The sequence below is a fragment of the Phoca vitulina genome, unplaced genomic scaffold, assembly GCF_004348235.1.
Source record: "Phoca vitulina isolate PV1807 unplaced genomic scaffold, GSC_HSeal_1.0 scaffold20, whole genome shotgun sequence".
In the NCBI taxonomy this organism is placed as follows: Eukaryota; Metazoa; Chordata; class Mammalia; order Carnivora; family Phocidae; genus Phoca; species Phoca vitulina.
Window position 1 is genome coordinate 23,440,078 of NW_022589723.1, and position 22,029 is coordinate 23,462,106.

Below are 22,029 nucleotides of genomic sequence, written 5' to 3' on the forward strand. Positions count from 1 at the left end.
TTTGTATTTCCCAATGCACTGGTTAGAATATGAAACTAATTCCAACATTAATTCCAACTGTTTTTTTGGTGTTGGAGATGCAGGGAACGGGACAAATTCCTTGCTGTCAGCTTACATTCTAGTAAGGGGAATAGAGAGAGGGTGGCAGGAGGGAATGGCCTCTTCAAGGAAGTAATATTTGAACAGAGATCTAGATAACGTAAAAAATCTGGAGGAAGAGAGCATTAGGTGGAGGATGCAGAAATAAAAGCCCTGAGTTGGGAGAAAGATTAGTATATCAGAGCAGTGGTTCTACAACTTAAGCATGCCCTGGAATCAACTGGAGATCTTGTTAAAACAGAGTGCTGGCTCCACACACAGACTGTCTTATTCAGTAAGCCTGGGAAAGGGCCCAAGAACTTGCATATCTAGCAAGTTCCCTAGTGATGATGATGATGCTGTCCTGTGGACCACACTTTAAGAACCACTGTTAGGAAGAGGCAACCCACAGAATGGGAGAAGATATTTGCAAATGACACTACAGATAAAGGGCTGGTATCCAAAATCTATAAAGAACTTCTCAAACTCAACACCCAAAAAACAAATAATCAAGTCAAAAAGTGGGCAGAAGACATGAAAAGACACTTCTCTGAAGAAGACATACAAATGGCTAACAGACACATGAAAAAATGTTCATCATCATTAGCCATCAGGGAAATCCAAATCAAAACCACACTGAGATACCACCTTACACCAGTTAGAATGGCAAGAATGGACAGGGAAAGAAACAACAAATGTTGGAGAGGTTGTGGAGAAAGGGGAACCCTCTTACACTGTTGGTGGGAATGCAAGTTGGTACAGCCACTTTGGAAAACAGTGTGGAGGTTCCTCAAAAATTTAAAAATAGAGCCACCCTATGACCCAGCAATTGCACTACTGGGTATTTACCCCAAAGACATAGATGTAGTGAAAAGAAGGGCCATATGCACCCCAATGTTCATAGCAGCAATGTCCGCAATAGCCAAACTGTGGAAAGAGCTGAGATGCCCTTCAACAGATGAATGGATAAAGAAGATGTGGTCCATATATACAATGGAATATTACTCAGCCATCAGAAAAGATGAATACCCAGCTTTTACATCAACATGGATGGGACTGGAGGAGATTATGCTAAGTGAAGTAAGTCAAGCAGAGAAAGTCAATTATCATATGGTTTCACTTATTTGTGGAACATAAGGAATAACATGGAGGACATTAGGAGAAGGAAGGGAAAAATGGGCGCGGGGAATTGGAGGGAGAGATGAACCATGAGAGACTATGGACCTGAGAAACAAACAGGGTTTTAGAGGGGAGGGGGGAGGGGGGATTGGTTAGCCCGGTGATGGGTATTAAGGAGGGCACGTACTGCATGGAGCACTGGGTGTTATACGAAAACAATGGATCGTGGATCACTACATCAAAAACTAATGATGTATTGTATGGTGACTAACATAACATAATAAAATTAAAAACTACAAAAAAAAAAAAAAAGAACCACTGTTAGGGGAACAGCAAAGAAACTAATGTGGCTGGAGAAATTTGAGTAATTGGGAGAATGGTAGGCAATAGTGTGCCGAAGTCAGCTTATACTAGCTCACAAAAGCCAAAATTGTGCATCTCCTTCCAACCTTATATTCAGTGATGTTCCATTATTAGCTTGATAGCCATGGGTGGAAGTATTTATACCTCGGAAACTGGCAAGTGCAACATATTAAGGATCCATCATGAGTGATAGGATTGAGGTCAAAAAGGTAGGCAGGTGTCAGAACTTGAAAGGTTTTGTACTCCATGACAAGGATTTTGGATTTAAGTTTAAGGGCAAAGGGAAGCCTTTGAAGAGTTGTGACCAAAGGAGAGATGTGATCTGATTTGTTTTTTAAATGGAATATCCTGGCTGCTGATAGGTGTATAGATTATAGGGGTTATGGTTGTACCCTCCAAATTCAATCTGTTCTGTACTGTAATTAGCTGCTTAACTAAAGGCTACGTTTCTCAGCCTTCCTTGCAGCTGCAGGTGGGTATGTGCTTAAGTATATGCCAATAGAATGTGAGTAAAATGATGTGTGACATTTTTGAACCACTGGATAAAGAAGAAATCCTTACCCCAAATGTCCACCCTTTTCCCTTTCTGGAAGCCACAACCCAAACATAGCAGTGACCCAGTTTGGACTATGCCAATGATGATAATACCCAAAGAGATGGAGAAGAAGCAATGACTTAGAAGTAACCCTGATCTCTGAATCACTGTAAGAACAAAGGTCCCCATCAGCCTGTGAGAGACAAAAAAAAAGTTTTTCTTTAAGCAATAAGCCATGGCATTTTTGGGTCTCTGTTACAGTCCTCTCATCTTAACCTAACAGTAGGAGAAGTTAGAGTAGAAGCCCGGGAAAACTTGGGAGATTATTATTTTGTTTTTAGAGATTTTATTTATTTATTTTAGGGGAGGGGAGCACCAGGAAGGGGAAGGGCAGAGGGAGAAGAGGGACAAGCAGACTCCTCACTGAGCAGAGAGCCCGACACAGGGCTGGATCCCAGGACCCTGAGATCATGACCTAAGCCGAAGGCAGACGCTCAACCTCAACCAACTGAGCCACCCAGGCACCCCCAGGAGACTACTGTAATAGCCAGTTAAGAGATGACGATGGCTTGAAGTAGGGTATGTGCCAGTTGGGCCTATTTGCTCTCAGACTCATTCCTTTTCCTTCTATTCCTCTGCTGCCTGGTCCCTGAAGAATGACTCCCTGGGAGCTGACTTCTGGCTGGCTTTCAGCACTCTCTGGAGTTGGGAGGGCAGGAATGGGGGAAGCCAGGTCATTTCTCTCTCTCTCTCTCTCTCTCAATCTCTACCTCAGGCAGTAACTCTGGCAGGGATGGAATGGCTCTGGCTTCTGCCAAATGGTATCGCCATGGATCCAGCTTCTTCTGGGGGATCGTGACCCTTCCTCCTCTGTCCTCCCAGCCTGGGCATGGCAGCCTCTTCCAGGGTTGTCTCACCATCCCATTTGGTTTCTCACTTCTCATGTCACTAGTATAACCTGCATTAAATCCTCTCTGTTTTAAATGGTTTCTCTTCCCCTGGGTGAGCCTGGACTGATACAGGGACAGGTGGTAAGTGAGTGAGAAGTGTTAGAATCAGGGCATATTTCTAAGTAAAAATGACAGGATTGGTGAAAGACTGGATATGGGGTATGAGGGAAGGGTTTAAAGATCAAAACAAAACATTTCCCTGCAACCTCCCCCCCAAACTGCTTCTCAGTCTTCCCACTCTCAGAAAACTAACACAATCATTTACTCAGTCCCAAAACAAAAGTCTCGGCCTCATCCTTTATTTACTGGATTCTTCATCTAGTCCTTCATAAAGTTTTTCTCCAGCCTTTGTGGCATGTGGGGACTTGTCTGGAGTTGTAAGTATCCATATACATTTTATCATACCTGATCAAAAACCATATACTGGAAATAGAGCCTAATGTAGACATTATTGCTAATTTCAAAAATTCCAGTGAGCTTCACAAAGACTGGCCTTTGAGAAATAAACCAGAAACTATATCTGGATTAGACAGCCTGGCCCCTGGACAATGGCCAGAACAGCCTCGGGGAGTGTAAGGATGTGCAGCAGCCAGGGTTTTAACTGTGTCTGTTGGGAGACCAGAGCAGGTTTAGATAGGCTGAAACACAGGAGCTAAAGCACGCTTGGAAGATGTTAGGCAAGTGGAAAGTAGTCACTGGTTATAAGGGCTGGGGCTCAGAAAACATCTCGAATTTTCCCTTGATTTGAGACTACTGAAGATAAACACAATCTCTGGGATAGAGAAAGACTTCTCTATTTATTAGCTGTGTAATTAGGACAATGTTGGCAACCTCTCTAAGCTTCAGTTTGCTAATGTGTCAAAAACAGGAAAAGCATTACCTACCCTGCAAGATTGTTGTATTAAATCATGTGGTAGGCCTTAGAACATGGCACATAGCAGCCCTTCTTATTCATTTTTATTCTCATCCCTTTCATTTCTCCCACACAGGTAGCATTGTAGAGTAGATTAACTATAACCATCTGTAACTTAGTATACTCTAAGTGAATGACTAGTGGTCTGCTACATATATGGTCCCCGATCAAATGTATGCCATGGTTTGATTCATAATTAAGATAAAATAAAATGTTTCACTGCGAAATTCATTGCCAACTTGTTTTCAGAGAGACCATCTGTGGGTAATGGAGTAGGGTGCAAAAATTTGGGAAGAAAGGCAAAGCATTATTATTATCTGTTACATGCAAGACTAGCAGTTGCAAAGTAAGGACCATGGTCTCATAAGAAGCTCCTCCCTCATGAACACCCATTGTTTTGTTTCTCTGGACCTACTGGACTGTACAAAAAAGTGGCAATATGTACTATGGACAATTCACATTTACTGGCATCATAAGTTTTATTAAGACACTTCATAAATTTAACTTTAAAATATTCCTTATACAAAGACTTTAATTCTCCAATTTAGGAAGACATTCTAGACAAAGACCAATTGAAAAAGATAACTCAAAATGATGAGGACAGGGTGCTTTTGTTTTATTTATTCTATGTTCTGACATTTAAAAAAATTTATAGTAATAAGAAATCATTAATTTTTCTTCCGCAAAGCAATTGATTTCTCAAACATGTTGCTTGTATGATTACTGGATTCTCTCAAGAGCTGGCCAGTTCTTTCTGTTTACAGCTAAAATGAAATGAAAATATTAAAATGAGTTACTTTCCTACATAAGTGGACATAATGGTTAATTTTATGTGCCAACCTGGCCAAGCCATAGTACTCAGATACTTGGTCAAACTCCAGTTTAGATATAAGATAAACATTTAAGTCAGTGGACTTGGAGTAGGACAGACCACCCTCCGTAATGTGGGTAGGTCTTATCCAACCAACTGAAGACCTTATGACAAAAAGACTGAGGCTCCCCTAGGAGAAGGGAATTCTGCCTCCAGAATGCTTTCTCAGACTGCTTTCAGACTCCAGCGGCAACATCTATCCTTCTCTGGGTCTCCAGCTGGCTGGCCTGCCCTGCAGATTTCAGACTTTCCAGCCCCACAGTCATATGGGATAATTCCTTAAAATAATAATTCAATCTCTCTCTCTCTCTTTCTCTTTGTCTTTCTCTCTATATATGTATGTATATGTGTGTGTGTATGTATGTTTGTATAGATAGCTATATATATACATATATATTACATTGTATTATATTATATATATTATATATGTGTTCAGTTTCTCTGGAAAACTCTGACTAAGAGAGTGGGAAACACTAAACCAAGTATCAAAGTAGCAAAAAGATAATATTTTTCCAGGTACAGATAATGTTCACCAGATAAAACATTTTTAAAACTTGGAACAATTCTTATTTTATTATTAATTTGCCTTTGATTCTATATCAAAATAACACCACATTTTTTTTCCCCCACAAGGACTATATCTCAAAAATTGGACTAATGTGAAAATCTTCTCATTTTCCTTTTGTTCTTTCTAATGGCTTACTTGGGATATACTACCAAAGAAATCACTCATTTAGTATACAATTCACCCATGCATATAAGGTCAATTAATTTATGACAAAAGAGCCACATACAATGCGGAAAGTATAATCTCTTCAATAAATGGTGTTGGGAAAACTGGACAGCAAAATGCAAAAAAATGAAGCTGGACTTATACCATACACAAAAATTAACTCAAAATGGATTAAAGACTTAAACGTAAGACCTGAAACCATAAAATTACTAAAAGATAACATAGGCAGTAAGCTCTTTGACATTGGTCTTAGTGATGATTTTTTGGATTTGACACTAAAAGCAAAGGTGAACAAAAGCAAAACAAGCGGGACTACATAAAACTAAAAAGCTTCTGCACAGCAAAGGAAACCACCAACAGAATGAAAAGGTAACCAGCAAATGAGAGAGGATATTTGCAAATATCTGATATCTGATAAGGGGTTAATATCCAAAATATTAAAGAATTCATACAACTCAATAGCCAAAAAATAAACAATCTGATTTAAAAATGGGCAGAAGATCTGAATAGACATTTTTCCAAAGACATACAGATGACCAACAGACACATGAAAAGATGCTCAACATCACTAATCATCAGGAAATGCAAGTCAAAACCATAATGATATCTCACCTCATATCTGTTAGAATGGCTCTGATCAGAAAAAAAAAACAAAAACAAAAAAAACAAGAAATAACAAGTGTTGGTGAGGATGTGAAGAAAAGGGAAACCTCATGTAATATAAATTGGGATAACCACCAGGGAAAACAATATAGAGGTTCCTCAAAAAATTACAAATAGAACTACCACATGATCCAGCAATTCCACTTCTGGATATGTATCCAAAGAAAACAGAAAAAAAAAAAAAAACTAATTTGAAAAGATATTAGTTGGGCACCTGGGTGGCTCAGTTGGTTAAGCGTCTGCCTTCAGCTCAGGTCATGATCCCAGGGTCTCAGGATCAAGTCCCATATTGGGCTCCCTGCTCAGCAGGGAGTCTGCTTCTCCCTCTGCCCTTCACCCCACTTGTGCTTGCTCTCTCTCTCTCTCTCAAATAAATAAATTAAAAAAAAGAAAAGATATTAGTTCATTGCAGCATTATTTATAATAGCCAAGACATGCAAACAACCTAAATGTCCATCAATGAATAAATAAAATTTCATATATATATATGAGTATTATTCAGCTACTAAAAAAATCAAATCTTGCCATTTGCAATAACATGGATGGAACTTGAAAGCATTATGCTAAGTGAGATAAGTGAGACAGAAAAATATAAATACTGTATGATCTCATTTATATGTGGAATCCAAAAACAAAACAAGGGGTGCTTGGGTGGCACAGTCAGTTAAGTAGCTGACTCTTGGTTTTGGCTCAGGTTGTGATCTCAGGGTCTTAAGACTGAGCCTCGAGTTCAACTCCACACTCAACGGCGAGTCTGCTTATGACTCTCCCTCTTCTTCTCCCCCTTTCCCCCCACTCTCTCTCTCTAAAATAAAATAAATAAATCTTTAAAAAATATAAAAATAAAATAAAACAAAACAAAAGACTGAGCTCATGGATATAGAGAATGGATCGGCGGTTGTCTGAGGCAGGGAGCAGGGGTGGGCAAAAGGTGAAGGAGCTCAAAAAGATACAAATTTCCAGTTATAAAATGAAGAAGTCATGGGAAAGTAATGTACAGCATGGTGATTATAGTTGATAATACTGTATTGCATATCTGGAAGTAACCAGGAGAGTGGATCTTGAAAGTTCTCATCACAAGAAAAAAATTTGTAATTATGTATGGTGACAGATATTAACTGCATTTATCATGGTGATCATTTTGCAATACATACAAGTACAGAATCACTACAATGTACAATGTACACCCAAAACTAATATAATGTTATGTCAATTTATGCCTTAATAAAAAAATTTTTAAAAACTTTAAGTATGTAATTCAATTGTTTTTAGCATATTCAGAGTTGTGTGGCCATCACCATAATCAATTTTAGAACATTTTCATTGCCCCAAAAGGAAATCTCATATCCTTTAGCAGTCATTCCCATCCTGCTTTCCAGTGCTCAGCCTTAGGTAAATATTAATCTACCTTCTGTCTCTATGGATTTGCCTATTCTGACATTCTATATAAAAGGAAGCACACTGTATGCGGTCACTTACGACTGGTTTCTTTCACTTAGCATAATGCTTTCAGGGTTCACCCCTGGCATAGCAGGTACCAATGCTTCATTCATTTTTATTCCCAAATGACATTCTATTGTGTGGCTATACCACGTTTTATTTATCCATTCCACTAGTTGATAGACATTGGGCTGTTTCCAGTTTTTGGATATTATCATTTGTCTTTCTCTTGATCTTAGTACCAAAATGTGAAATGACTAAAAGGTAAGAAGAAAAAAATATTAAATTCTGGAAAAGTTCTCAATTAGGTGAATGTTCAGTGAATAAATGAGTTCTCAGAGCACCATATTCAGTATATGCATGACTCCTATTAACTAATCATTTCTAAAGCCATAACTATTAATTAAATGTCCTTCAAAAAATTTTCTTATTAAAAGTATTTGTGCCTAAGTGTTTCTGTTTATGGGACAAGAAATTGAAATGACTGTCTTGGCAGTGTAACTCCAGTTGTATAAGCCAAGGGATTAAGAGTACTTTTGAGAAGGAGTAACAATGTGTTCTCTGTGGCTTTGGAAATGATGGTAAATTTATATATAATGTATGGATGATTTTATTATATATACCCTTATGAGAGTGTCAATCAAAACAGCACTACTATCAGGAGATAGTTTCCAATTCACAGTTTTTTTTTAATATTAGAATCCAAGCTGGTCTTCAATGTTCACATTTCCCCATCAACTTAATTTTTAAAATCCATTTCCAAAAATGAAATGACTAATAATTCTGACTTTGAGCAACAACTATCCATGCCAGCCTAGTATGGGAAAGCTTAAATCTAATCCTAACATCACTCTTCATATAATATAAGTGCCTTTGATGTTGCAAAATCTCAAGGTGGTACTCTTTAATTACCCTTAAACTAGCTGCTATGGCCAGTATTGCTTCACAGGATATAAAAAGAACAGTAGCTAAGCCTGCATAGAGGAGAGGTATGCCCTAGAAAGAACAATAATGTCAACTGGACTTAGTGTGGAATGCAAGGCTTAAAAATTCCATAGAGTAGAGAAGGAAAGCAGGAATTTACTTATAGGCATCTAAAAAGAGTTTGCCTTCTCACCAAGAAGTGCTCACATACTAAACTTTAGATTTTATTTCCTATAGGTATGTTTATATAATTTTAACTATTAATAACATGTGAGTAACAACTTGACTTGCATTTTTTTTTTAAAGATTTATTCATTTACTTGAGAGGGACAGGGGGGTAGGGGCAGAGGAAGAGAGAGAATCCCAAGCAGACCGCCGCTGAGCATGGAGCCCAAGTCGTCTCAATCCCATGACCCTGAGACTATGACCCAAGCTAAAGTCAAGAGTTGGGCGCCCAACTGACTGAGCTGCCCAGGTGCCCCTTGACTTGCATTGTTTTTACACAAGTCCAGCTAGATCAAATTGTTAAATGGGCAGTGTTCATCTTGGTGTTCAGTGTTTATCTTGGATATTCCTTAATTTCTATTTCCTCTATTTCCTTTCTCAGTGTTCCTTCCTCTAGAAACAATTTCTTAAAAGTGATTTACACAAAGATGTCAATGATGACATATAACGACATCTGATGATATCATTTCCAAAGAAATATAGGCGTTTGAAAAGAGCCCATAGAACACAAAGGAATAAATTTTTACCAATGGAATTTCACATATGCATGCAGATCAGAGAGGTATATTTCACGGGCTTCCTGAATCCACACTTTCTTTTCCCACAGTAAAGCAGCCCTGCTATAGACCCTAGATATAAAAAATGACCTGCAGAACTGCATAATGAGTGCATTTAGCTTAAGGAAGGGGAGTTCTTAAATCACAATCTCAATATCAGCCAAGAACAGCTATTTTCATTCATACCTGAAGATTGTTGGAATGATTGGGTGATAGAAAGACACTGATGGTTCTGATCATTGAATCAGAGGGCATGAAGATAACTGCATGCAACATACAAAACTATCAATGACCCATTTCAGGCCTACTTCTCTGACTGATACTCCTTTGTTTTCTACTTTCTTATCAAAATGCTCTTGATTGTAATTGTCAGTTGGGGCTCCTTGGTTCAAATAGCCACAATATTACCTGAAAGGGTTCTCTAACTTGGAGGTTTACAAAAACAATAAAACAGCAACAACAACAAAACAAAACAAAACAAAGACAAGCAAAACAATAAAACATTTATTTGAGAATGACTTATCCTAAACTATGGAAGAAGAATTGATATAGATTTCCAGTTCAATAATAATGGAGTAAAATTGGCCTTTCCTCCTTCTCCTCTAGGAAATCACCCAAAAGAAGAATGAGAAAGAGAAATGCAAGGTATGATACATATGAAACCTTTATGTTTTTGTTTTTGTTTGTGTGTTCTTTGTTTGGTTTTTTGTTTTTGGTTTTGGTTTTTTTGGGGGGGAGGGGTTGGTGGGCAGCAGAGCAAGGTTTATTGAGCAATAGTGAAGCAATAGTACAAAGCTCCCAAAGAGGGAGGGGATACGAGATGGTTGCCCGATACATATGAAACCTTAAGCCACAGATAGATAGAAGGGCTGCCAAAAGCAGTGACAATCAAACAGGATGTGGGAGGAAGCTGAGGGGAGGACTGTGAATGCAAATCCCTCAGAGAGCTGGCAATACCCCAAGACGAGGAGCATGCCCAAGATAAAGAGCTAAAATCTTCAAGTGTCCTAACAGGGACAGGGAGCATGGGGTGGCGACAGAAGCATCCATACACTAGTTTGATTCTGAGAAGAAGAGGTAATAGGACTGAACAAGGATATAACTGATTGACAAGCCATTTTTTTAAGCAACAGCTGTTGGTGAGGTAGAGGACTGAAAAGTCTCTGAATGATGTGAGTCTTAAAGCTGCCCCTCTGTTGGCCAGGGAGAGGTAACAGTTAAATGGACTCTCACATTTAACTAAGGGCTCTAGGGAGAATGCTGCTAGCCTTAGACATAGCTTTAGCATCTCTAATATATGATCCATTAGCAAGTAGCTGGTCAAGGAACCCACTTGTCAATTTGAAAAATCAAAAATAAACCATCCAGGATCTATATAAAAATATGACAAGAAAAGAGGAGAAAAGGAATAAGAATACAAATGCAGATGAACACTGATCAAAGCAGTATTTCCATGAAACAGATGAAAATGTTGATCAAATGTTTTGTCATGGATTTAAACAGTTAATGAAACAATTCATCAGTAAACAAGAGCATACATACAAGCAATGTATTTAAAAGCCTTGAAAAAGAAAGGAGAGGAAATCAATGAAACCAAAAACTGGTTCTTTGAAAAGATCAATAAAAGTGTAAATCCCTAGCCAGCCTAACTAAGAAAAAAAGAGAATTGATAAAAATTACTATCAGAAATGAGAGAGGGAACATTGCTACAGATCCCAAAGATATGAAGAAGGTAATAAAGGAAGACTAGAACAAGTCTATTCCCACAAATTTGATAACCTAAATGAAATGGACCAATTTCTTGAAAGACACAATCTGCAAAAACTCACAAAAGAAGAAATAGATTGCCTCAATAGGCCTACATCTATTAAAGAAATTGAATCAATAATTAATAACCTTCCAAAACAGAAAGCATGAGGCCCAAATCAGTTCACTGGTGAATTCCACCAAACGTTTAAGTAAGATATCATACCAATTTTTGACAATCTCTTTCAGGGGATAAAAACAGAGGGAGGGTGCCTGGGTGGCTCAGTCGGTTAAGCATCTGCCTTCGGCTTAGGTCATGATCCCAGCATCCTGGGATTGAGTCCCACATCGGGCTCCCTGGTCAGCTGGGAGTGTGCTTCTCCCTCTCCCACTCCCCCTGCTTGTGCACGCTCTCTCGCGCTCTCTCTCTGTCAAATAAATAAATAAAATCTTAAAAAAAAAAACAGAGGTAATACTTCCTGACTCATTCTATGAGGCCAGCAGTACCTTAATATCAAAACAAGACACAGACATCTCAAGAAAACTACAGAACAATATCTCTGATGAACATAGATGCAAAAATCCTCAACAAAATATTAGCAAATAAAATCCAGCATTGTATAAAAAGAATTATATACTATAACCAAGTAGGATTTTTTCCAGGTATACAAGGTTGATTCAAATTTTGAAAGCCAATTAATGTGATCCATCACATCAACAAGCTAAAAAAGAAAAAGCACATGATTATATCAATAGATGCAGAAAAAAGCATTTGACAAAACCCAGCACCTATTTGTGATAAAAACTCAGTAAAAGAGGAATAGAGGGGAACTTCCTCAACTTGGTAAAAAATATTTATCAAAAAACCCACAGATAACATCATACTTAATGGTGAGAAACTAGAAGCTTTCCCACTAAGATCTGGAACTAGGCAAGAAGTCCCCTCTCACCACTCCTTTTCAATATTATACTGGAAGTCTTAGTTAATGCTGAAGACAAGAAAAGGAAATTAAAAGCATACAGATTGGGAAGGAAGAAATAAAACTGTCTTTGTTTACAGGTGACTATGACTGTCTATGTAGAAAATCCAAAAGAATCAACAAAAACCCCTAGAACTAGTGAACAATTATAGCACAGTTGCAGGATACAACATTAATATAGAAACATCAATTGCTTTCCTATAGACCAGCAATGAATAAGTGGAATTTGAAATTAAAAACACAGTACCATTTACTTTAGCAACCTCCAAAATGCAATACTTAAGTATAAATCTAACAAAGTGTGTACAAGATCTATATAAGGAAAACTACAAAACTCTGATAAAAAAAAAATCAAAGAAAAAGTAAGTAAATAGAGAAATAGTACCTGTTCAATACTGAGGAAAACTCAACATTGTCAAGATGTCAGTTCTTCTCAACTTGACCTATGGATTCAATGCAATCTCCATTAAAATCCCAGCAAGTTATTTTTTGGATATTGACAAATTGATCCTTAAGTTTATATGGAAAGACCAGACTCAGAATAGTCAATACAATATTGAAAGAGAAGAAGAAAGTGGAGGACTGACATTACCAGACTTCAGTACTTACTATAAAGCTATTGGTGAAAGAATAGACCAAAAAAAAAAAAAAAAAAAAACAATAGATAGCCCAGAAGTACACCCACATAAATATAGTCAACTGATTTTTGATAAAGGACCAAAGGTAATAAATGGAGCAAAAACCATCTTTTCAACAAATGGTGCTGAGACAGCTGGACATCCATATGCAAAGCCATGAATCTAGACATAAAAACGCAAAAATGAACTCAAAATGGGTCATATATCTAGATGTAAAATGGAAAACTATGAGATGTATATACAAGTAGAAGAGAATATAGGAGAAAACCTAGATGACCTTGGGTTTGATGATGACTTTAGACATAACACCAAAGGCACAATATATGAAAGAAATAATTAATAAGCTGAACTTCATTAAAATTTAAAACTTCTGCTCCACAAAAGACAATGTCGAGAGAATGAGAAGACAAGCCACAGACTAAGAGAAAAATATTTCCAAAGACACATTTGAAAAAGAACTATTCAAAATATACAAAGGACTCCTAGAACTCAACAATGAGAAAACAAACAACCTGATTTTAAAATGTGCTAAAGACCTTAACAGGCACATCACCAAAAAAAGATATAAAGACAGCAAATAAGCATATGAAAAGAGGCCCCACACCTTGTCATCAGAGGATGCAAATTAAAATAACAATGAGATGCCACTGCATACCTATTAGAATGGCCAAAATCCTGACCACTGACAACACCAAATGTTAGCAAGGAAGGAGAACAATAGGAAATATCATTTATTGCTAGTAGGAATGCAAAATGGTACCCCTACTTTGGAAGACAGTTTGGCAGTTTCTTGCAAAACTAAACACACTCTTACCATATGATCCAGCAATCATGTTCTTTGGTATTTACTCAAACAAGTTGAAAGCTTACATCCACACAAAAACCTGCACATGGATGTTTATAGCACCTTTATTTATAATTGCCCAAACTTAAAAGCAACCAAGATGTCTTCCAGTAGGTGAATGGTTAAATAAATTGTGGTACATCCAGACAATGGAATTTTATTCGGTGCTGAAAAAGAAATAATCTATCAAGCCATGAAAAGACATGGAGGAAATTTAAATGCATATTACTAAGTACAAGAAACCAATCTGAGAAGGCTACATAATATGATTCCAAGTATATGACATTCTAAAAAAGCCAAAACTGTGGAGACAGTAAAAAGATCAGTGTTTGCCAAGGGTTTGGGCAGGAAGAAGATGAATAGGTGGAACACAGAGGATTTTTAGGGCAGTGAAAATACTCTGTATGATACCATAATGATGGATACATGTCATTATAGATTTGTCCAAACCCACAGAATGTACAACACCAAAAATGAACCCAAATGTAAACTGGTGATTATGATGTGTCAATGTAGATGTATCAATTGTAACACATGTACCACTGGTGTGGAATGTTGATAATGGGGGAGGCTATGCATCTGTGGGGGCAGGGAGTTTATGGGAAAGCTCTGTACCTTCCTCTTAACTTTGCTGTGAACCTAAAACTGATCTCAAAAAGAAAAAAATCATTAAAAAAAAAAAGGACATTCTGACACATGCTGCAACATGGGTGAAATTTAAAGACATCATGCTAAGCAAAATAAGCCAGTCACCAAAAGAAAAATATTGTATAATTCCACTTATATAAGGTATTTAGAGTAGTCAAATTGATAGAGACAGGAAGTAGAATGATGGTTGCCAGGGCCTGGGGGTGGAGGTTAGGAATCAGGAGTTAGTATTTAATAGGTACATAGCTGGAAAAGACAAAAAAGTTCTGGGGCTGAATGATGCTGATGGTAGCACAACAGTGTAAATGCATGTAACGCCACAGAAACATTCACTTAAAAGTGGTTAAAGTGGTAAATTTTGCATTATGTATATTTTATTTCTATATACATATTTTAGTTAACAAAGAGCAAAAGGCAGGGGTATAAAGCTCAGGAAGATAAGAGACAACTAAAGGAGTGACACACGAGCTGGCAGATCTCTTGGGGGAATAGTGGTTTAAAAAATAACAGAAATAGAGTAAAAACTGGAAGTAGCCCGGGGAGACTAGATGCTGACAAGAATGCAAAAAGGAACAGAGAGGTTAGATATGATAAAAGCAAACAAAATAAGTGAAAATAAATAGCATTTAAAATAATTAGAGGTAAAATGATATCTGGGGAAGACAGACAGGGAGGTCTAACATACACTTACCTGAAATCCCTATACAATGGATCAGAACAAATATCTGAAATATGATTAAAGAAAATGTTCATTTTGAAAAGGCATTTCAGGCCTTAGGAAAAACTGACACATAATGGTCAACACAGATATATCCTAATACAATTGCTGAATTTTGAATCTTTTGGGCAATCAGGCAAAAACAATGAGTCATCTATGAAGGATGAAAAGTAAAATAGGCTGACATCAGTCTTCTCTACAACAATACACAGTTCTAGAAAACTGGAGAAATGCCTCTAAAAGCCTTAAGGAGAGAAAGTGTGACCCAAGAAGTTTATATAATCCAAATTTTTATTCAAAGATAAAGGCAACAAATAAATTTTAACATTCATGAACTCCATGGAAATACTGGAAAGAATATTTGCAATTCATATCACAAAGTGCCAATTTTTTTGTCTATAAAGAATCTTATTTTTTAGCTATAAATATAACAGCCATATGCTAACAATTTTGAAAACTTAGACAACATGAACAATGTACTGTATATGTTTCTTAAAAAGATACATATACCAAAAGACATGTGACTGAAGAAGAAACTAAACTTTGGATAGTCCTGCAACTCTTAAATATATTGAAGCAGTCGTTAAAAATCTTCCCACAAAGATAAGGTTAGGTAATACAGGTAGTTATAAGGATATATTTTTCTGATGGTCAGGAGAAAGGTCAAGGCTAAAACCTGTCAATATGTTATCAGAGAACACGTAAATAGAAACACAACTATAAGAATTGTTAAAAATTTTAAATTATTATTATTTTAAGATTTTATTTATTTATTTGACAGAGAGAGAGTGAGTGAGAGAGAGCACAAGTTGGGGAAGGGTCAGAGGGAGAGGGAGAAGCAGACTCCCCTGCCGAGCAGGGAGCCTGACATGGGGCTCGATCCCAGGACCGCAGGATCATGACCTGAGCCGAAGGCAGCTTCCCCACCAACTGAGCCACCCAGGTGCCCCTTAAAATTTTTTTAAAATAAAATTAACAACAATACTTTGAGTATGTGTATCAACAAAAACCGCTGTGATTCTCAAAGACACAATTGGCAACTTACCAATTCACATGCTGCTGTGCCAGGTCTGTTCTTTGAGGCAGATTGCCCCTGTCAGACCAATCATAAACCACTACTTCTCACTTTTGACAGGAAGGAAGAACACCTTCCTTCATTGCATAAATGCAGGTGGCATTTATGGAAATAAATGAATTGCAACATAGACAATAAGGAAATGCAGTGGAAAGCAGACATTTGTAAAGTTTGGGGGAGTTGAAAGTACTACTACCAAACATTTCTAGATTTTTGTGGTTTCTGGAAAAGGGAAAGACATCCCACTTTCCCCCATTTCCAGTATATATTACATATATTTTCAAAGCTCAGCCCTCATCTTTACTTCCAATCGGGCTCAATTATCAGCCATCATTTTTAGGATACAGGATGAAGTTTAGTGGCTGAACTAGCTGCACAAAGAAAGGGAGTTCAAGCCTCTTTCTACAAGTGAATATTTCTTCCTTTAGGAGCAGCATTACAGAAAGTAACCTCACTGAAGTACTTGAACAAACTTCAAAAGGAACTTCAACCACTCATCGGAATATAAGCCAGAAGTTCATTTGTCCGAATCAAATACCAGCCAACTAAATACATTCTCTCACATGGACAGCAACTCCAGATTCATTTTGGCCTAAAGTTAAGAGAATTAAACAAGAAAAAATAAATTTAAAAAACCTATAGGTAAACCAGTAACCATGAAGATAAATGGGCAAAGAATGTGAGGAGTTCACATAAAAGGAAATATAAATGGATCTAAAACATATCTGAAAAATGTTCAGTCTCATAATGAGAAAGGCAAATTAAAATTAAACTGACAAATCATGGGTAACCCATCAAACTGGAAAAGATCACAAAGCTTGGCAACACTCTGCATTAGTGAGAGTATGTTAGAGGCATTTTCATATATTGCTGATAGGAACATAAATTAGTACAACCTCTGTGTAGGGTAAATTAGCAACATTTATCAAAATTATAAGCACACATACTCTTAGGGTCAGTAATTCTACCTCTAAGAACTTACGCTATCGATTTTTCACATATGTACAAAATGACTTACGTACAATACAAGTCATTACAGTATTATTTGCAATAGCAAAAGACTGGAAACAACTTAAATGTCCATCAATGTGGAGTTGGTCGAATAAATTATGATGCATCCATTCAATGGAATATTATGCTGCTGAAGAAAAATGAGTAAAATTTATTATCGATACAGAATTAGTTCCAAGATATAAAGCGAAAAAAAAAAAACAAATTTCAAAGTATACAGAATGTTATCATTTATGTGAAAATTGTATGTACATTTGCTCCTATATGCACTGAAGGATGTATCAGATAGTGGTAGTATTAGTTGCCTTTAAGAAGGGGGAACTAGTTGACTGGACAGGAGTTTAAGAGAACTTATTGCATACTCTTGTACTTGGGGAATTTTGAAATGTGAACTCATTACAAAGAAAGAAGGGAGAGAGGAAAGGAGAACCAACAAGTGAATGAAGGAAAGAAGGAAGGAAATGTGTGATTCTGTTTATGTCTATCCTTCTGGGGAATTTGTGAATCCTCTTAGCCAGGAGTGGTTAAGGGAAGTGTCTTTACCGACCCAGTGTTGGGTTATTAACCACCTTTCTTCTGAGTCATACTTTATATTCCCATGATAGTCTGAGTCAGATGAGTATCTCCTTGCATCAGGGCTTTAAAAATTTCAAGTAATTCTCATGCCTATTCACATGCAAACACCAAAAATTTGTATTTTAAACAGAAGTCTTTATAAAGCTCTAACTATACTTGATTTTTAATTCCATTGAACTTAAAGAGGTTTCTTTCTATTTGTTGTAGAATCTGCCAAATTAGGAATACTTCCCTGCATTGGGACAAGCCATATTTTACTTCTTTTATAACAATGAGACAAACTCAGGATTTAAAAAACCAGAAACTGGTCAAAAGTGATTAACATACCCTTTTATTTTCTGTCAAATCCAATGTCCAAACAATAATTATATTTAGCCATACTCTTTCCAGTTGTTTGCTTAAAGGGGGAAAACTTTCATTGTCCAAGCACTCCTGAGCCCCGAGTTTATGTGGCTTGCTCATGACTGCAAGGGGACTATGGAGGGGGTATCAGAAGCCTACAGGTAATCCCCACAGGATATTTCTAGGTTATTGCTCTAGCAAATTGGAGGGATATCCTGACCCTGTACATTTTTAGAAGTATAATCTTTCATGAGGTAGAGATTGTAGCCTTCTAATGAAATTTACTTAAAATCTCCTGATACCCTGTTAAGCCTCCACCAATGGCAAAGGTCCATTAGACCTGTCCATGCTAAAGCCTATTTGATATTAAAACAAAAGGAAAGGTCTCTTCCTAAGTAGATTAGGGAGACAAAATCAAGCAAGCCAGATTTCTAAAAAAAGGGGACTTTAAGCATGGAATTTGCATATATTATTCATTCTCCCTCCATGCAAACATGCAGCCATTGCTCAGTGAACTTTGGCCTACCATGCTTTAAAACAATGGTTATAACATTAGTATCCCCCTTTCCATGGCTGCTACCAGAGGAATTTCAGGCTCCATTGGGATTTTCGCATAACTTCCTCTCAACATTCTCCAGTATCCTTTCTCTAAAATGCCACTCTGAACTCTTTCAGTGGAATAGTTTCTTTGCCTCTGAGCAAGTTTCTGCTCTGTACAATCCACGTCTGCTACCCTGTTGGTACTTTCCCCCTCTTATCTTAGCTTCTGGCTAGAAGTAACTTACAGGTCAAATTTAATTTGATAAAGGATTAAACACTGTAAAGAAGTAACAGAATCCATGCTGTACCCTGTGTAACAATATTAAGTGCCCTCTATTCCACTTTGCTGCAGCCATGGAGGGTTTTGTGATTAAACAGTTTGAAGTGTGTTCGTGTTCTATAATTGGAACGCCTGCTCTTTGAGTCATATTGTTTACCACTTTGATTTAGTGCCTTTGTTCATCTATGTCCATGCCTGCAATTTACTTATGAAAAAGTGTAATATTATTGCCTGTTATGGGCCTCAAAAATTTACTCAGTGGGGGTGAGATAGAGTGCGTGGTGTTCCTCTTTTTTTTTTTTTCTTAATTTAAATTAAATTTAGTTAACATATACTGTATTATTAGTTTCAGGGGTAAAATTTAGTGTTTCAGCAGTTGCATATAACACCCAGGGCTCATTACATCAAATGCCCTCTTTACTGCCCATCACCCAGTTACCCCATCCCCCCACCCACTCTTTTCCCTAGATGAACACTTGGGAAAACTTCATCACTTTTCTGACCACTCTAAGGTACTAGAAAGATCAGTGTCATTTTAAATATATGGGTGACCTCAGATCAGAAATTAGAATGTTTGTATTCATAACGAATCATAATTCTTAACTTCATTTAATATGCACACTGCTTTTAAGCTAGAAAAAGAAATATTTTAATAGCCTTTTCATATAATTGTGGATATTCTTTGATACTATGCCAAAACTCAACACTTAATAGTTTCATAAATGTTAGTTACAAAATGGAATTTGAAACCATATAAATGAACATTCATACTGTTACACTGTAGTCCATTCATTTATTTTGAAGTCTGACTGTATCTTTAACCCATTCATGATTCTAAACATCATTCATTGATCATGTGGAGAATGTTAGAGCACTGAGTTATGTAGATTTCCAAATGTTGACATTTTTCTTTATATAATATAAAAAACCACATCAGTTACCAATATCACATTATCTCATTAGAAAAATCTTTAAATATTGGGAAGTTGCCAAGTTCATGGTGGTGGATACATTTTCCAAACTTCTAGTTTTTGGTTGAAAGTTCAGCTTTTATTATTGGCAACAAATACTTTCAGTTGTTTTCCTTAAAATGACAGACTCACTTCACTCATTTTTAAGAAAATATCACCCAAAATGCAAGTCTAACTAATCATAGTTTGTCTCTTTATCAGTTGTTCTTTCAAGTAAAAATGATGTTCCATTAAAAACAAAACAAAACAAAACAAAAACCACCCTGCTAATTTCAGCTCACAACCCAAATAACTGCATAAGTGCTTTTCCTCAAAACAGGACAGCATCTTGAGGTGGAGAGCTCTCCCAAGATCATGTATCAAGATCTTCATCTCCAATATGAACTTTATTCCTTTTGCCTTTTCACTACTTGCTTTTTCTCCATTAATGGATGGGAAGACAGTGCTCCTTAACTCTGGCAAGTATCACTGAATCTACTGCTAAGGCCATAGCTGCACCACAAGAGTCCTTCGATTTTCTTGCTAAGGTGGTTTTAGATAACAAAATTGCTTTAGATTACTAATTGCCTGAACAAGGAGGACTCTGTGCCATAGCAAATACCTTCTGCTGTACTTCAATCAGTGCCTCTGGTATTGTAGCAAATACAAGAAATTAACAAGCAACTCACTTGGCTAGAACAGATTGGTACCCTGTCAGGTACTAACTGGTTTGGTAATGGGGACCCTGGCTAAGGAGTATACTTCGGTCTCTTGGTATTATCCTCCTAATAGCTAGCATTTTGTCTCCCTGGTACAATATGTTCTCTCAAAGGTCTTAAACATATGTTCATAGCCATCAACAGTACATCACCTGGTCTCATTGGGCTTGGAGAAACAGACACAAGATGAACAATGACAGGAACAGTAAAACCAATTCTTCTACAATCTGACATCATAGCCTATGAGTTTCACAATGAAATGAGGAACTTAACTGATGGTGACAGAAAGTGGCACTAATACTTTTGGTCAATCTCTCATCTATGAGAGGATTACCAATAGGGGAAATTGTTAAGCTAAACAAGGAGGCCATTAGACTGAGGTGGCTCTAATGCCAGGAAGCCTACATAAGAAAACCCAAGTCTAAGTCTGCAAATGCCTCAAGGTTACAAAATCAAAATACAAAGAACAGCCAATCATTCACAAATAGCCAACTAAGCTTTACCTAGAGCCAATTAATTCCCTTATTTTGCTTCCTCCTGTCTATAAAGTCTCTCCCTGAGCTCCTGACAGTGAAACACTCCTAGCCACTTCTGGTTTGGTGCTGCCCAATTCCAATTGATTTTTGCTAAGATAAACTCTTAAAAAAACTTTTTTAAAAATGGGAAGCCCTCAGATATGGAATGAGTAAGTCACAGGAATAAAAAGCTACGCATAAGGAATATAGTCAATGATATTGTAATAGCAATGTAATGGGACAGACGGTAGCTATACTTGTGATGAACATAGCGTAATGTATAAACTTAGATCACTAGGTTGTACAACTGGAACTAATGTAACATTGTGTGTCAGCTATACTCAAAAAAGATGGAGATCCTGAAGGGAGAAGGAGCCCCTTACTCAGGGGACAAGCTGAGGAAAATGAGGCAACTACATATATCCATATTTAGAAATAATCACAATTCCTTTTTTTTTTTTTTTGAGCAGGGGAGGGGCAGAGGAAGAAGGAGAGAATCTTAAGCAGGCTCCATACCCAGCACACAGCCCAGCTTGATCTCACAACCCTGAGATCATGACCTGAGCCGAAATCAAGAGTTGGATGCTTAACTGAATGAGCCACCCAGGCACTCCTGAAATAATCACAATTCTTAATTTCATTTAATGCCCATACCTACCTTTAATGGAAGGACCACTACACATATGCTTTATTAGTTTCCTGTTGCTGCTATCACATATTAGCACAACTTAGTGGCTTAAAACAACACAAACATTATCTTACAGGTCCATAGGTCAGAAGTCCAACATAGGTCTCAAGTGGCTAAAATCAAAGGGTTGGCAGGGCTATGTTCCTTTCTGGAGGCCCTATAGAATAATCTCTTTCCTTGCTTTTTCCAGGTTCTAGATGGTATCTTCATCCCTTGGCATATGGCCCCTTTCTCCCATCTTCAAAGCCAGTAATATCACATCTCACTGTCCATTCTTCCTTCATCACATCTCTCTCTCTGACCACAGCTGGGAAAGGTTCTCCAATTGTAAGGACTTGTGATTAGATTGGGCCCACCTTAATAATCCAGGATAGTTCCTATCTCAAGG

The 22,029-nt window shown here is 37.2% G+C and overlaps 1 protein-coding gene and 1 long non-coding RNA gene across 8 annotated transcripts in view; both read right to left on the reverse strand.

Annotated features, from left to right (window-relative positions):
* ZNF280D (zinc finger protein 280D) overlaps positions 1 to 22,029 on the reverse strand; it is a 305,658-nt gene that overhangs the window by 160,862 nt on the left and 122,767 nt on the right. The gene's annotated exons all lie outside the window — the stretch shown is intronic.
* LOC116640591 lies at positions 2,661 to 15,679 on the reverse strand. Of its 2 annotated transcripts, none has more exons than XR_004301035.1 (3): positions 14,919 to 15,679; positions 12,483 to 12,540; positions 2,661 to 4,722 (listed from the first exon to the last, which is right to left on the reverse strand). It is a non-coding gene; the product is annotated as an uncharacterized LOC116640591 (long non-coding RNA). The 2 variants fall into 2 exon arrangements; XR_004301036.1 differs by lacking the exon at positions 2,661 to 4,722 and adding an exon at positions 11,734 to 11,839.